A 10,938-nucleotide genomic window follows, 5' to 3' on the forward strand; every position below is an offset into this window, starting at 1 on the left:
TAGTGCGGCCGGTGCCATCGCACAGGGCACCACAGGTCAGGGGGCGCTGTTTGGGCCTATCAAATTTCTGTTTATTATCATTCTTGCTTATAGCAAGAACGAGCTCCGTCGTGCGCATGCGCATGCGCGAGACCCGGGGAGCGACGGGCTTTCCATCGCTCCGGGTCTCGCACCAAAGGGGACGTACTGTCGATGTTGATTGACAGCATGCCCCCTTTGGTGGGCGTGCCGGGGGCGTGCCGGCCAGACGGAGGCGTTCCCGTGGGAACGCCTACCGTCTGAAGCCGGCCCCACTGACATCACTAGTGATGTCAGTGGGAGTGATTTTGGCTCTGATAGAGCCAAAATCACTCCAGGGCTTGTGGCAGGGAGACCCTACCGCAGGGTCTCCGTCGCAAGTCCGATGGTCGCGAAGGTCAAGACCATCGCGACCATCTTTTTGGCCGCTCGCATATGCTGTGGGTGGTCACCCACAGCTATGCGAGCGGCCAGGAGGCCGCTCCATTTTCATGGAAGAGGGCCCTGATTCAGAGCGAGCGCTGTGGTCAGAGCGTTCAGCTCTGAATCAGGCTCTATGTCCCTTTGAAAAATGAAGGGGGCGCTAATACTCTTTCCTGCACAGGGCACCAAAAAGTCTAGTTACGGCTCTGGTTGTTGCCACGGCGTTAAACGGCTGTGGCAGCAGCAAATTGCACCCTTCACGAGTAATTGGAATGAATACAGAAAAATTTGTATAAAAATACTTCAATGATAGAGTATAAACTAATAAAAGAAAAAAAAATATCTCTATAGATAACAATTTTAATAACAAATAATATAATATGAAATATAAATAAATAAATATAAAATCAATAAAGAAAAAGAATAAATATATTACTACAAATAATAATGTAAATATAAGCCTCACCCATATTGTATACTGGGGATTATTGGTTTTACACATGTAACACAAGCCAGTAACCTACGTATATGATTAAATATATATAGCAAGGGTAAATAGAATAAAAATGTACTCAGGCATTCGAAAAACAAACCAAAAGTAAGAAATAAGCTACTTTCATCATAGTGCAAACACTAGAAAAAAAATGATTCAGAAGATAAGTTTATTGGATATTTCGCTTGCAAATACTGACACCTAGTGGCACTTTTGTAGAACGCAGTTTCATCTCATGTAAGGGAAATTTTATGCGTTTGATTAACAGATACTGTATACCCAAGTGTTAATTACATTTCGTCACTGTTAGAGTGTTTCAATGATCTATTAGGGATATAACATTATGCTTTTGTTGCACTATAAAAACCTGAAGCTGATGCTTTATATCTGGTGCAGTGATATGATAACACTATCAGTATTATTAATATTTGCATTAGATATTGTATAATGTTATAGTTATTGGTTGCCTAAGTTGCTATTATTTTAAGAGGTATAAGCTGCCTTTCTTTTTACTGTTTTTTTTAGCTAAATATACATTAATTAAATATATATATATATATATATATATATATATATTAATCATTGTGCATACATTCAACTTTATGTAAGTTTTTGCTTTTGGTAGGTGTGCAGTAATATGTGTTGTACATGGTTTCGGCTGTCTTAGACATGAGTGTGTCTGCTAATTACATATTTATGTGGCAGCATAACAGACTCTGGGATAGATGTATGAAATCTTGGAGAGAGATACAGTGGACTGCACATCTATATAAAGGACTACACATCTATATAAAGGACTGCACATCTATATATATGATTGCACATCTATATAAAGGACTACACATCAATATAATGGACTGCACATCTAAATAAAGGACTACACATCTATATAAAGGACTGCACATCTATATAAAGGACTACACATCTATATAAAGGACTGCACATCTATATAAAGGACTACACATCTATATAAAGGACTGCACATCTATATAATGGATTGCACATCTATATAAAGGACTACACATCTATATAATGGACTGCACATCTAAATAAAGGACTACACATCTATATAAAGGACTGCACATCTATATAAAGGACTGCATATCTATATAATGGACTGCACATCTAAATAAAGGACTACACATCTATATAAAGGACTGCACATCTACATAATGGATTGCACATCTATATAAAGGACTGCACATCCATAAAAAGGACTACACATCTATATAAAGGATTGCACATCTATATAAAGGACTGCACATCTATATAAAGGACTGCACATCTATATAAAGGCCTGCAATCTATATAATGGACTGCACATCTACTGTATATAAAGGACTACACATCTATATAAAGGACTGCAATCTATATAATGGACTGCATATCTATATAAATGATTGCACACCTATATAAAGGACTGCAATCTATATAATGGACTGCACATCTACTGTATATAAAGGACTACACATCTATATAAAGGACTGCAATCTATATAATGGACTGCATATCTATATAAATGATTGCACACCTATATAAAGGACTGCACACCTATATAAAGGACTGCACATCTATATAAAGGACTACACATCTATATAAAGGACTACACATCTATATAAATAACTGCACATCTATATAAAGGACTGCACATCTATATAAAGTATTGCACATCTATATAACGGACTGCACATCTATATAACGGAGTGCACATCTATAAAAAGGACTGTCATCTTTATAAAGGACATACATATCTATATAATGGACTGTACATCTTTATAAAGGACTACATATCTATATAATGGACTGTAATCTATAAAGGACAACACATCTATATAAAGGATTGCACATTTATATAAAGGACTACACATCTATATAATAGACTACACATCTATATAAAGGGATGTATATCTATATAATGGACTGCACATTTATATAAAGGACTTCACATCTATATAAAGCAGTGCACATTTATATAAAGGACTACAAATCTATATAAAGGACTGCACATCTATATAAAGGATTGTATATCTATATAAAGGATAAAAAATGCAATATAATGAAACACTAAGAAAATCATGACCTTTTATATCCACACTAGTCTTCACAGAATAAATATAAAAATGTATTTCTCCGCTACCAAATATCCTCACCTCGTATTCTTCTGAACTTCAAAATGTCTTCACTGTGATACTGTACATCCAACACCCTTACTCTTTCTGGTTTCCTCATTTGATATAGAAGAGACAACAGGTAAATTACCTTCTGATGTTACATTTTGTGTCCTGTGATGTTTCCATGGTTGGGCTGCATTGTGTCATCCAGCGGTGACTGATATTTCACACCTTCAGGCGATGTATCAATGTACTACTGTATTGTAATCTGATCTATTTAATTAGCAGTAAGTATTATTTATAGCCACCCTTGATTTACATGTATATATTCACTGTAAGCCACATACAGCAGCAGCTAAGCATGTTTTTACCATGTACATCTAATCTAATTTGTGTGACTCTATACACTCCAATTTTAGGGGGCAATTCATTTGATGATGACGGACACCAGTTATTGGAGTCCAGACCATTTCCCCAGCAACTTGTGAGCACATGTATCACAGATTGTCTTTCGTAGCCCATAGATGTGCTCAGGAAGATCTGTGACCTTTCACTACAATAAATCTCGGCAATGTGTAGGGCAGCTTCTGTGCAGTTGTAAGTCAGTTTGCAGGTGCAATTACAGCTGACGTGTCAGCAACTCTGGCCCCACTGTCTCCTTGCTGGATGCTGAAATATTTGGCATCTGGTCAGGATGTCGACATTGAATGTCAATATGGACTTTAGGTTGATAACCAATATGTCGACGTGTAAAAATGTTGACATGGTTATAATGTTGGCATGCGTTGATATAGTTTTTTTGATCATTTTAGGGTTAGGTTTAGGAATAGAATTAAGTTTAGGGTTAGGATTAGTATAAGGGTTAGGTTTAGGGTCAGAGTTTAGTATTGAGGTTAGGTTCAGGAATAAGAATTAAGTTTAGGGTTAGGATTAGTGTAAGGGTTAGGTTTAGGGTCAGAGTTTAGTATTGGGGTTAGGTTTAGGAATATAATTAAGTTTAGGGTTAGGATTAGTATAAGGGTTAGGTTTAGGGTCAGAGTTTAGTATTGGGGTTAGGTTCAGGAATAAGAATTAAGTTTAGGGTTAGGATTAGTATAAGGGTTAGGTTTAGGGTCAGAGTTTAGTATTGGGGTTAGGTTTAGGAATAGAATTAAGTTTAGGGTTAGGATTAGTACTAGGTGTAGGTTTAGTGTTAAGGTTAGGAATAGGGTTTGGTTTAGTTTTGGGGTTAGGCAGAGGCGTAGCTAGGTATTTGAAGGCCCCATAGCAAAAGTTTGTATGGGTCCCTATGTACCACCCAATGGTGAAAAACGTATACTTTCCTTTCACAAGGAAGATGGGCTCCCCATAGCAGCTGCACCCCTTGCACCTATGGTAGTTAAGTTTAGGGATAGGCTTGAAGCCGCATAGATCCTCGCATTAGCCGTAGGGATAATCACATTACCATCAGGCTTCCTCGGCAACACGCACAGACAACACCTTTGCGTCAGACTCCAAATCCACCACAGAGTGTCATCATTGGGTAATTAGGGGAATAATACTAATATACAATCACTGGGAAGATTCATATCAAGATGTGGGACTAATACATAATAGACAGGTTCCCTGTAATAAAGGCATTAGTAGTAGAGATGTGCGCTGACCCCCGTGTTTTGGATCTTTTTTTTTTTTTTTAATAGATAAAAAGTTTTTAAAAACAGCTAAAATCATGTAATTTATGCAATCCAAAACCCAAAATTCAGATTTAAATTCCCAATTCTGAACCGCAAAAAGATCAGAACCACGACTTGGATTTACACAGACTCACAAAATTCGGGTGGATTCAGATTTCTGGAGAACCGAACCACACATCTCTAGTAGTAGTAACCATGGTGGTTCCACTGGAGTGCGAGCTCCAGGCGCCGAAGTTGCCAGAGGGTGCCGTGCACAGCGCACTGCGCCCGCTAGCTGAAGTTGGACGCCGGAAGAAGCTGTCAAATAGCTGACAGCCTGCTGGGTCCATGGTCAGCCTGCCATGTGCCGTGTTCGTGCATGTGATGTTATGACGTCAAGCACACTATCATATGTCACACGCCGGGAAAGAGCAGCTGGGATGCACCTGGAGGAAAAGAAAGAAAAGAGGTGCGTACTGGCTATATAATATAGTATAATTGTTGTGCGCAGCACTATATTTATATATATAGCGGTGCTGTGCACAACAATTATACTATGACTAGCAGGAAGAGGAGCATGCAGGTTGAAGAGAAGAAGATAAGTCGTAGGGACAGGGGAAGTGGTTGGCTAGAGTGATGGGGCAGAAGAGAAAGGTAGCTAGTGTGACAGGAGGCTGGTGTGATGGTTGGGGATAGATCCCCTTCAGCAGATGAACACTCACGTCATCAGTTACTATCCAAGTGGACATTGATTGGGAATACTGTAGTAACCTGTGGCAAGCGAGCCACCATGCCTGAAGCGTGGCGACGAGGGTGCGAGCTTGCGAGTGTACAAGTTTCTAAAGTAACAGTACTTTAAGGGCATGGAACTGCAGTTCCGCCCTCACTCCATGTCACGTCCAGGTACATTAACTGAAGGGTACCCTATACGTATCCCTGGTGTGACAGGGGGCTGGTGTGACAGGAGGCTGAAGAGAAAGGGGGCTAGTGTGACAGGAGGCTGGTGTGACAGGAAGCTGGTGTGACAGGAGGCTGAAGAGAAAGGGGGCTAGTGTGACAGGAGGCTGGTGTGACAGGAAGCTGGTGTGACAGGAGGCTGAAGAGACAGGGGACTGGTGTGAGAGGGGGCTGGAGTGACATGGGGCAGGGGGATGGAGTGACAGAAGGCAGAAGGATGGAGTGACAGGATGCTGGAAAGACAGGGCATGAGGCTGGAGAGACACAGGGGGCAGGAGGCTGTAGGGGACAGGGGGCAGGAGGTGACACAGATGGCATGAGTCTGGTTGAACCCCTATTGTAATTGATGATAACATTGGTTCCATTCCTACATAAACAGGCATCTTCTGGACCATGTGATTTCCTACAAGAGTGAGTACCGACTGAAGACTGCCTATGGAGGATCAAGTTTTTTAGAGGTTCTCTATTGCAGAGAAACCACCATATAAGTAAGGAGTATTTTTATTGAGTACACACAAAACTGGATTTTATTAGTGGAATTATTTAGTGGGTTGTAATATATCTAGCGCTCTATGCCCCAGTTTGATGCTGCCCCTAATGTATATTTTTATTTCCATTTAATTTAACCCCATATGCAGGACACGACTCCTCCCTAGCACACTTGGGGGGTGGGGCGCCGTAGCACGCACTCGCTCCGGGCATCCTGGCCACACGCTACACCTCTGGTAGTAACTCATTGTCACTGGCTGGGTAACATATGGTAAAATCACAGTGATTTGTGCCTGGGCTTGATTCAGCAGTGCACGCAAGTGCACTGCTGCTCGCAGATCCCGATTATCGAGAATCTGCGCGTCCGTTGTACCCATTCTGTGAGTGTGCAGAATGGGTCCTGCGTAGTCACACGCAGACCATAGATGCCGACATTCTGGCTGCCCCTTCCGGGAGGGGGCAGCCAGACCGGCAAAACCGGGGGAGTGGCTGGTGTTTTTGGGCTGAGCGGGGGCATGGTCACGAGATCACGTCATTTTGGCCCCGCTCCCGCTACACAATGCTGAGATTTCCGACATTGCGCAGCAGGGGCATGGCTAAAATGACACAATTCGGCGTGAATCGCATCACCGGCCCCCTGCTGCGGGGGATTCTCATACAATTGTGCGGGGGGCAGGAGGGGTCGGCGGCTGCCGGGAAGCTTGCCTGCTTTTCCAGGGGGCCGTGAGCTGCACCCGATTTTCAGGAGGCTCTCTGCCAAATCGGGAGGGTAGGCAAGTATGACGCAGACCCTTCTATACATCTGCCTGATTGACAGGCCGAGGCATTTAAGGGACAGTGAGGGGGTGGGGTCGGTCGGCGTTCCCGGGAAGCGGGGGTATGTCTGCCCCGTTTTCTGGTAGTGGCAAGCCCAGGGACTGCGTTGATGCAGTGTCCCGGGCTCGCAAGCCAGCCAGCCTGAGCCAGCCACTGATGGTCGCAATGGTGATCCCAACCTGCAACCTCCATTGCAGTGCTGTGATCGCAGATGCAGCAGGGGGTGTCATACACCTCCAGCTGCAATTCCATAATAGTAAGGACGTAATAGCAAAGCTGCACGCAATTGCGATCCTTCCTGAATCACCCCCTCTATCCTACTCCTGTCAGTTATAGTTAGATTGCAGAACAGTGTCATCGGACTCTATTAATAAGCTGTAAATATGCTTTTCTCCAGCATTTTAGCTAGAGAAAGAGATTTGTTTTTTGTTTGCTCCACATTGATATACTATATTAGAAAAGTGTGGACAAATCGGTGAATTACCCGTCATTTCACTTGTCCGTCTAGTTCTAGGTTTTAATGGGGCTGTTCTGGCACGGTATTTAGGGAATTATATGTGCTTTGTGTGACTGTTTTGTGAGGAGATAAGAGGGGAAGAGACATTTTCTTTCTGCTTTCTCCACCAAGTACCCATAGCAACCAATCAGCATCTACTTTTCATTTTATAGATTGTACTTGACAAATGATAGCTGGAAGATTATTGGCTGCTGTGGGTAACTTCTCCACTTTTCCACTCTTTAAATGGCTTGACACATCTTCCACAATTTATTCCTGCAGGAGATGCTGATAATAAATAAATAATAATTAAAGGCTATATCACAGTCAAAAACACAAATAACAAATACACGCAGACACAGTCATTTACTGGCATAAATGCTTTATTATAGGATTTTTTTTTAAATTGAGTATCTTTATTGAAAGTTTTACAAAACAAATATGGACAAAAACAAATTTGTATATAATTAACGTTTTGCAAAATATAGTGCATGGACTGTTACAGAGTATTTTGTCATTTGAGATCGACACCTAAGCGGCCTGGCCGTGACGCTGGTCTGTTCTCATCTGAGGCATTACTTCTGCTTTATCCTGCTACGGGGGTCGGCGACTGAATATTCCCCATGGGGCAAAATAAATGTTGTCAAGTATGAGTTGTATTATGTCATTAAGTTACTAATTACCTAATAAAGTTAATTCTGATTTGTTTGATATATATTTATGGAAAAACAATCCGTAGTTTCAATTGCATGTTTAGGGCTCAGATAATAACTTTGAATGAGAAAACTGCAAATACCCATACATTTTAGAATACTTTTTCCAGTAATCCTGCTGGGTACATGTGGAGTAGGAATTGTAGGAAAATAAGGGGTCTATTTACTAAGCAGTGTTAGGAGACAGAGTGAAAAGTGATAAGGTGCCAGCCAATCAGCTCCCAACTGTCATTTTTCAAACACAGCCTGTGAGATGGCAGTTAGGAGCTGATTGGCTGGCACCTTATCACTTTTCTCTCTGTCTCCTAACACTGCTTAGTAAATAGACCTCTTTGTCTTCTGAGTACATGTTAAGACAGCGATAGGCATACTGTAGTACACACTTTAACGAGCAGGACGATCTGCTGTCAGATCTGCTGATTGGTAAGTTATGCGCACTTACCAATCGGCCACTCGATGTGTTTAGGCTGATGACATCGTTCACAGACATATTGGGTATACACACCCGCTGATGCACTAGCGATTTATCGCTCATCGATAGAACGAGCAATATACAGTATCGCCAAGTGTGTACCCAGCTTATATGTATCTACACAGATTTAAGGACAAGGCTCAGTGACCTCCATAGTTTATTTGAACCTACTCTCCATACTATGCCAACAATACTCAGGAGCCCATTTATCATTCTATGGGCCAGATTCAATTAGAAGTGAAAAGCTGCAATTGGCGAAAAAGTTTTGCCTATTGCCGCTTTTCGCGTCTTATCTCCAAATTAAATTCCAGGACGTTTTCGCCTAAGCAGTAGGTCCATGCACTGGAATAGGCGGAAAAGTTTCTCCACTGAATAGCAGGCGAAAAAAAGTGCAAAATCTGTATTTTGGGGTGCAAATGTGGGGAAATGATTCAGAACCCTTTGGACACCCCCCCACCACCACCCCAGAGAACAAATCAGCCAAAAACAATTTAAAATTACCTCAGAACACCCCAAAAAATACATGTCATTTTTGGGGCAAAAATTAAAAAAGTGAGGGGACAAGGATAAAAACTAGCGAAATAGGTTTCTTGGGGGCCTGTATGGATGGGGCAGGGTTTTGGGGATTGCAGGTGCATGCAGCAGGTGGATTTTTCACATTTTTCACAAGTGCACTTTAGAGACACAAAAATATGCTAGCACCCATTTTCAAGCACCCCAAATTTGACTGGACTATTTATTTTAACCAAAAAATACTGTTTTCTATAATTCTTCATCACTTTTACAAATATGCTTTTAGAAAGCATTTAACACAACTTAAGGACACAAAGTAGTTTATTAGGGCTAATAGTACACACCTGTAATGATTTCCAGTGTCAGATCCTCTTATTTTGGGGTACAGACTGATTACCCCAATGTATTCAGTACTTTCCGCCTGTTATTCATTCGCCTATTTGCGTTTTCGCCTGTTCTGTAATTGAAATTGAATAGGGCGAAACGCGGGGACGCGCATTGCGCAAATTCGCATCCCAAACAGGCGAAGGCGGTGGAAAGTACAACAGGCGAAAAGTCCCGGACTTTTCGCGGCTAATTGAATACGGGCCTACATTTGCAGCTATGTCCCCGAAAACACCCATTTTCGGGGGTCAACTGCAAATATTTAGTATACCCTGAATGTATTAAGGAGGGACCGTAGCAGGTACCTGCTGTGATCCCTCCATTCCTGCAGGCAGCCGCATCCCCCATAGGTTTCGATGTTGCCAGATTTACCAATATCCGGATTGTGATGCATTCCCGATGCATTCCCGATATTGGCCCCCGCAGCTAACGCCATTTGTGGGCTACACACCGCATAATTAGCCGGTGGAGGGCTCCTCCAGAACCCTTCCCTGGCAATGGCCGCCGCACATGTTCAGTCAGTGTTACTGCGCATGCGTGCCAGCCGCAGCAGCTATCCGGCATGCCAGGAGCCCCTCTCCCACCATGTGTCGGATAATACATCCCGGCGCTATGATCGCGTCTCGCAATGCGATCATTGGCGGTACTGGCATGCCCAGATCGCATTGCAAGTGCAATCATTAATAAATGGCGACCTAGGTCACCACGGTGAAAGCCATAAAGAGAGCGATATGTGTCATTTATCGTCTGGAATCTCCTGTTCTGCAGTTGTTCTGTGCGGAGACCTGAAAAATATGCGCTATTAGTAGTCCCCTAGTATTGGAATGGAGAGTCACTGTACAATATTGCTAATAGACTGGCTGTCTGTGGCTAATGATGGTCTGCCGTATAGCACTTAGGAATCACGAGTGGGGCATCGCTGTCCTCAGTTATTTTGCTAGCCTTAGAGTTATTTACAGGGTTTGTGCTGTACACTAGTTGCAGATATACTTCCCATCACTTTAAAAAGCAAAATAGGGAGATAATACACACCACTCATGAGTTATGTAAATTCTGCCCCAATCCACCCGAACTCCTCTCAGTTCCACTTAGCCATGCCTGCTATTCATGTGATGCCACACCCACTGTCTGATACAGTACAGTACATCCCTTACATCAGAGATGGGGAACCTCAGGCCCGGGGGCCGTATAAGGCCCCTGGAATCATTTGGTCTGGCCCTCTGACTTTTTTCTGCTAGCCTCATCTGGCTAGCAGGGTGTCTAGAATAGCACCCTGCACCCCGAATGTCCTTAGGATGCTTCCGACAGTCACACTGCTGTCCTTACAGCTCCCCGGAGCATCCTCAGGATGCTCTGGGCATTGCTGTAATTACTGGTGATTGTGGCCACACCCCCTGTGAC

General features: G+C 42.7%; 1 protein-coding gene across 1 annotated transcript in view; it reads right to left on the minus strand.

The window, feature by feature from the left end:
- LOC148502442 (membrane-spanning 4-domains subfamily A member 4D-like) overlaps positions 1-3,153 on the minus strand; it is a 51,399-nt gene extending 48,246 nt beyond the window's left edge. The window contains exon 1 of the mRNA XM_088449828.1: positions 3,085-3,153. The gene's annotated coding sequence lies outside the window, so the exon portion shown is untranslated. The remainder of the gene's footprint in view (positions 1-3,084) is intronic.
- Between the last annotated feature and the right edge of the window lie 7,785 nt (positions 3,154-10,938).

This window comes from Taudactylus pleione, unplaced genomic scaffold, assembly GCF_031769625.1.
Source record: "Taudactylus pleione unplaced genomic scaffold, aTauple2 ptg000497l, whole genome shotgun sequence".
NCBI lineage: Eukaryota > Metazoa > Chordata > Amphibia > Anura > Myobatrachidae > Taudactylus > Taudactylus pleione.